Source organism: Cynocephalus volans, chromosome 14 (assembly GCF_027409185.1).
Source record: "Cynocephalus volans isolate mCynVol1 chromosome 14, mCynVol1.pri, whole genome shotgun sequence".
Classification (NCBI taxonomy): Eukaryota; Metazoa; Chordata; class Mammalia; order Dermoptera; family Cynocephalidae; genus Cynocephalus; species Cynocephalus volans.
In genome coordinates, this window is record NC_084473.1 from 49240792 (window position 1) to 49247282 (window position 6491).

Below are 6491 nucleotides of genomic sequence, written 5' to 3' on the forward strand. Positions count from 1 at the left end.
ACTTGGGCCTTTGACGCCATCTTAATATTTTTGTAATTACATATACACCTAATATGATGACTAGAGAATAAGAGGATGCATGTATTATATTGACTAGCATCTTACACCTATTTGTTTAATTTAAACCTGAACTTGAGATACAATTAAAAAAAGCAAAACTAGAAAAAAAAAAAAAAAAGAGGGCAATGATCAAAAAAGATTTCCTGTTACTAGAGAAACTAACTACACTGAAGAAATTAATTTCCATAAGCATATCAATCCATGAAAGTAGATGGATGAAACATTGGGACTACCCAATAAAGTAAAAGGAACAAATGTAGACACCAGTAAGCAAGAATTCCATCTGGACTGAGGAAGGTTATTTGCTGATTAGAAGGCAGCCTAGTTTGACGAACTACATTTAAAAGGGATAGCACCCTATTGAAACATATCTGGGAAAGCATCATGCAATCTATATAATGGTAAAATATAACCTCATGAAGAATGACAAAAATAAATTTGAGTTTTCTCAATTGTAATAGCTGAATGATGCTTTACAATAACCATTAGCACAGGACCAGTGACTAGGATAAATCAGTTGACCAGTATGAAAACAAAACTTACCTAAACACTCAAATACTTATGGTCAACACTGTACCCCCAAAATAGGTATAATCAATTATGCTTCAATAAAAGAAAAAAAAAAAAAAACTACTTGTCTAGACAATAAACAAAGGGGCTGGCTGCTTAGTGCAGTCCTTTAGAACGGTGTTGATAATACCAAAGTCTAGGGATCCCCATATTGGGCAGCCTCAGAGAACAAACAACAACAAAAACAATAACAAAAACAATAAGCAACAACCTGACTAGTTGGCTCTGTTGATGCCAGAGAGGCAACAGAAGAAAAACCAGTGTCTTCATTCAGCCTGTATTATTCTATATTAGAGCCAAGGGTTTCATTGCTAGCCACTGAATCATATACAAAAAGGAAACAAAATAGCAGTGATACGTGATAGGTTGATATGCTCTCATCAGCCTGTTTCAGAACCATCTCCAGTCCCACCTACTGAACCTTCTTACAACTGAGAGATTTTAAATGTTACCTATCTGAACGGGATTCGTTTTTCGTGCCAGGAGAATCAAATCCTGAGGCCGCAGTCTTTGCCGCAGAGCGTTTATTCCCAGGGCAGCCAAGCGTGGAGTCCAGAGGTAAGCCTCAAATCCACCTCTCCAATGATGGGAAGTTGGACATACTTATTGGAAACTCAAGGTATAGAGGAGTATAGGCAAAGTTACAAAAATGCAAGTTGGTGGGAGTTGATTGGTGGGAGATTAGCACCTTCCAGTCTTGCTCTTTTCTGTTCATCCAACAACAAATGGTAATGAACCCCTCACTTTTTAAGTGTGTCAGACATTCTGGTTCCAGAAAATCCCTGAACTGTTATTTCTTGGGGGAGCACAATCTCAATTCCGAGCGCCATCTGAAGGTCAATAGGGTCTCCTTTGCACGTCTGTCTTGCTTCTTGGGCTCTTGGACATATGCAAAACAACTTAATCATGTAGCTCATGACTCTTAAGAGTCCCAGATGGTACCTTAAAGGGCAGGGCAGGAAGAGAGGTTTCATGATCTTGACTCAAATATTTTAGTTAGGGATTATCAACTTTTTAGAAGCAGGTTGAAAAGGAGATTTTATTAACAGAGCTAAAGGCAAACAGGATAGAGAGAGCACTTTTAACTTTTCTTAGAAATCATTGGTTTCAGGTAGAATATGTATTTATAATGATACACAGAACTAACATACATACATATAAGTTTAGTTAGATGTTGAAAATAATTTCAAGACCTATTTAATTACTATGAAACATGGAATATCTCTTTTCTTTGCAATTTTTAAGTTCTTGCCTTGACGATAAGCTTTAGTTATAGGCCTCTCAGGAAGTGGAAAAGAGGAAAATCCAGTTCTGGAGAATATAATTCTTCAGTGCTCTATACTCTGGTCTCTATAAAAGATTCTGTGGTTATGCAATGTCAGAGACTTAATATTAGAGTTAGGGTTTTATAAGGGCCCTATATTGAGTGTACTTACATCCCCAAAAAGGGTTAGCTGTTGTTCACAACTATATTCTAATTCTCTTACTAGTGTTCATTTTAAACACAAGAAATAAATGCCAAGTGAAGACTGGACTCATCGAGTAACTGGGTTCAGAATGTTCACTGAAGTGTTGCTAGCGACACTAATTACAGCTAATTGGCACTATGTGCTAGTTGTTGATACATGAGAATGATCTGCAGTGAGTCAGTTTTTTGCAAATCGTGTATCTGAAAATGATCTTGCATTTTAAATACATAGAAACTTAAACAACTCAAAGGTAAAAAGCATATAACCCAATTTTAAAATGAGCAAAAGATCTGAATAAGCATTTCTCAAAAGAAGACAAACAAATGGCCAAAAGTTATATGAAAAATGTTTAACTTTACTAATCACCACAGAAATGCAAATCAAAACCAAAATGAGATGCCATTTCACACTCACTACAATGGCTATAATCAAAAAATTAGAAAATAATGCATGCTGATAAGGATGTGAAGAAATCAGAACCCACATACACTGCTGGTGGGAATGTAAAATGGTGAAGCAACTTTGGAAAACAGTGTGGCATTTCCACAAAATGTTAAATATAGGGTTAAAATATAACCCAGCAATTCTACCCCCTATATATAATCATGAGAAAGTAAACGTATTTCCACACAAAAATTTGTATACAAATGTATATAGGAAGCATTATTCATAGTAGTCAAAAGGTAGAAATTACCCAACTGTCCATCAACTGACAAACGAAAAAATAAAATGTATATCCATGCAATGAAATACTATTTGGCCATTAGAAGGAATGAAGTAGAGACATGTGTCACAATATGAATAACTCTTGAAAACGTTATGCTAAGTGAAAGAAGCAAGTCACAAAAGACCACGTATTACATGATGTCAGTTTTATAAAATGTCCACAGTAGAGAAATCTATAGACAGAACGTAGGGTGGTGCTTGCTTAGGGCTGGGCGGGGTGGGGCGGGAGCCAGTGAGGAAATAAGGGACTGAAAGCTGAACGATGTAGGGTTTCTTTTGGAGGTGATGAACATGAGCTAAACTTCGCTGGGATGATGATTAAAAATATCTGTGAATAGACTAAAAAACATTGAATTGTAGACTCTAAATGGGTAAATTGTAGGGTGTACAAATTATATCTCAATAAAACTTTTGAAAAGAAAGGAAAAGAAAGGAAGGAAGGAAGGAAGGAAGGAAGGAAGGAAGGAAGGAAGGAAGGAAGGAAGGAAGGAAGGAAGGAAGGAAGGAAGGAAGGAAGGAAGGAAAAACCTGCAGCCACTCAGTTAATTCCTAACATTTTCTAACTTGGTAGAGTTGGGGGGCGGGCAAAGAAAGGTCCTTGGTGGAGTATGGGGAGTGGGGGCAAAGATAGATCCTGCCCAGCTGGGCAAATGCTTTGAAACACAACAATGAAACAAGTGAAAGACCCCGTACTTTAGAAATCAAAAATGACTCACTAACAGAAGCTAATGGGATAATGCCTTTATATCAGATAATAAAAGATGGGAAAGAAAAATAGGGTGTGCAGTATTTGATAAAGCACTGAATTCTAAAATATGTAAAGACACGTAATATCAGAGACATGCAATGCAGAAAAATGTTGGATGCTACTTATCCATCATGATTCTGTAAACAGTTTCAGTCAATTACAATTCACTTGCAATGCTACACTAATTTTTTTGTTTTGATTCATTAAAAAATATGTTTTCTACACTCTCAATTAGGTTTTCAATGGATATATTAAAAAGTAAGAATTCTGAGACCAGAAATTGTTTTTTAAAAATTAAATGAGTTAATTCCTAGTTAATTACAATAGAGGTATAAAAATTTATTGGAAAAGCAGATAATATAAATGTATTGAAACATAATGAATACTTCTCTGAACTTCATTAGGCTTTCATATACTCATTTCTATTTAATTATAACTAAATCGCCACCATTTATTGCCAAGTTGGAAGCACTTTCAAATAATAGCTTGGTTAATACTGAATTAAAGTGAAATCCTATGGAAGTCCCTACATGAAAATAAATGAGCTAACTAGGAATAAATTTGTCACTATAAGTACTTACAGAATTATTACAATTATATCATTACTTGAACATGATATGCAGAAACATTTTAGGAACTGTAGGCTCAAAACAAAAAAGATGTATTTAAAAAGTTAATTCTGCTGTCCTCAGTGGTTTGTCATATCAGTAAAGTATTTTGCTTTGGGTCATTTGTCATTTGAGCCATTTTATACTGAATTCTGGCCCCTGACTGAAAGGTATTTCCAGAGTTATAAATGGAAATGAAGCATAACTAACATAAAGTAATTAGATTAAAAACATTCATCACCGTATTAAAAACCATAATACACCATACTGGCTGAAGAAACTTTGAATTCAATTTTCCCCATTCAAAAATTTTACATTTGTGACAAATTTGTCTCTTCAAGATTTTAAATTTCTTGATAAATACATAAATAAGAAAGTGATTGTAAATTAAGTGTTGCATTCTTATTTTTTTTTTTCCAAAATATGGTATCTTTTGTAGAATAGTAAACTTACTGTGGTCCAGCAAACTCACTGCTGATCTCCAAGACTTATAGTTTGTTTGATAATTTTCCTTCCTAGGTTGTTGAAAAGCATTTTGGCAAGCTGGCCAAAATTTGCAAATAGTACATATATTTGAACACAAAAATATAGAATAAAACTTTGGCCTTTTTTAAAATGCTACCCAAAATCTTAGCAGCTTTGGGCACATTCTAAGGTCTAAAAAATATATATGTTACTTAATTGGTTAAGTCTCAGTTACTAACAAGTAGGGTTTGGAAAGTGTAGTTTTCAACTCAGCCAAAATGCCTGGGTGGTAGCAAAGCCCTCATCACTCAAAGACTCTTCAGGGACCTGATGGGACATTCCTTATCTTCCCTGCTCTCTAGCAACCGGAGGATTCTACTTGGTCAACTCTGTCTTCCAAGGTGGATATTCTTTCTTGTCCTCCCAGATAGCATCTAGCTTGCTGCCATGGATAAATTTCTGGCTTGTATCTGCATGTGACTACGGTTGCAGCCCAGACTTCTAAGGCACCCTTCTGCTTTCCTAAATTGGAATCCTATTAACTGAGTCCCTCAGGTTAAAAGTCCTTTCTTCTGGCATCCTCCTTCAACTCCATCTTTTGAATATCTACTCAGCATTAAGCCAGGCCCGATGACAGCCCAAGGCAGTATTTCCTCTCCTCTCTTCAATGCTATATTCGCTGCACTTCTAAATCAAAGCCAGCCTATTTCACACAATGCTGTAGTATATGGTTATGAATGAATTTGCTCAGCTACATCAGAGGTCCTCCAGGCTCGCAGGCTTTGTGTTTGGTCATTAAGCACTATCAGGCAACTTCAGGTAAGCCTAAGTTGCATATACAGAAAAAAAATAAAATAAATAAAACAAGAAAGTTTGGGAAGCTTGAAAGAATACAAAGAAGCAGATAGAACAATTCTGAAAGTTTGCTTTTGCTATGTATGTTTGATAGAACTCAAAAAGTAAAATGCAAAGGAGAAAAAGAGGCATGAGAAGCACTAAACACATATTGAATGAATGGGTTAATAATGAATAAATGAAGTGACTCATCAATTCCGGTATATAGTACAAAGCGAATATAGTTGTTAATAATGTGCATGAACATTTGTTTTTCCATCCCTGACACCGTCCTTTAATTCTTGGTCAGATTTAATCTTTCTAATAATTTATACAACTTTCATAAACATTTATCTTTCCCCTTTAACCTTCTCTCTCTCTTTATTTTCTGGCTGTTGGCCAGTATATGGATCCAGGGATCAGAACTGCCGACCTTGGTGTTACCAGCACCATGCTCTACCAAGTGAGCAAACTGGCCAGTCCTGATTCCTAAAAAATGAATTTTTCTATCAATATATACAACTTTATTTATATCTCATGTTATATTTCTGGCTATTATAATATTTTTCCTTTTTGATCTAAATAATGAATTGATGTCTAGGTGTGGTGTGAGATTATTTATCCCTTTAGCACTGCACAGAAACTAGAAAATGCAGCAAGAGAAGTGGAAGGAACAGATTCTGACAGATCTGATATTGTGCCATTTAAAGGTAGTTCTGTATGTGCCTTGAGGCACTGGCGAGTCAATTGCCATGAATAAGTCTTTTGGAGCTTATGACACACTACCCCAAAACATGATGTAGGAGACCAGAATATGACACCCCAAAATATACTTCTTTGACGTGTTTTGAGCTGGTTATTCTGAGAAACTGAAGACACAGAAGTAGCTCTGAAAAGCTGTCCTTTTGTAAAAGAAATTTACATCTATAAAGGAGATCTACATTAGTAAAACATCTGTATTAGGACGAGCGCTGCTCCTGGACAACTTTTACTACCTAAGAGACTTTTATC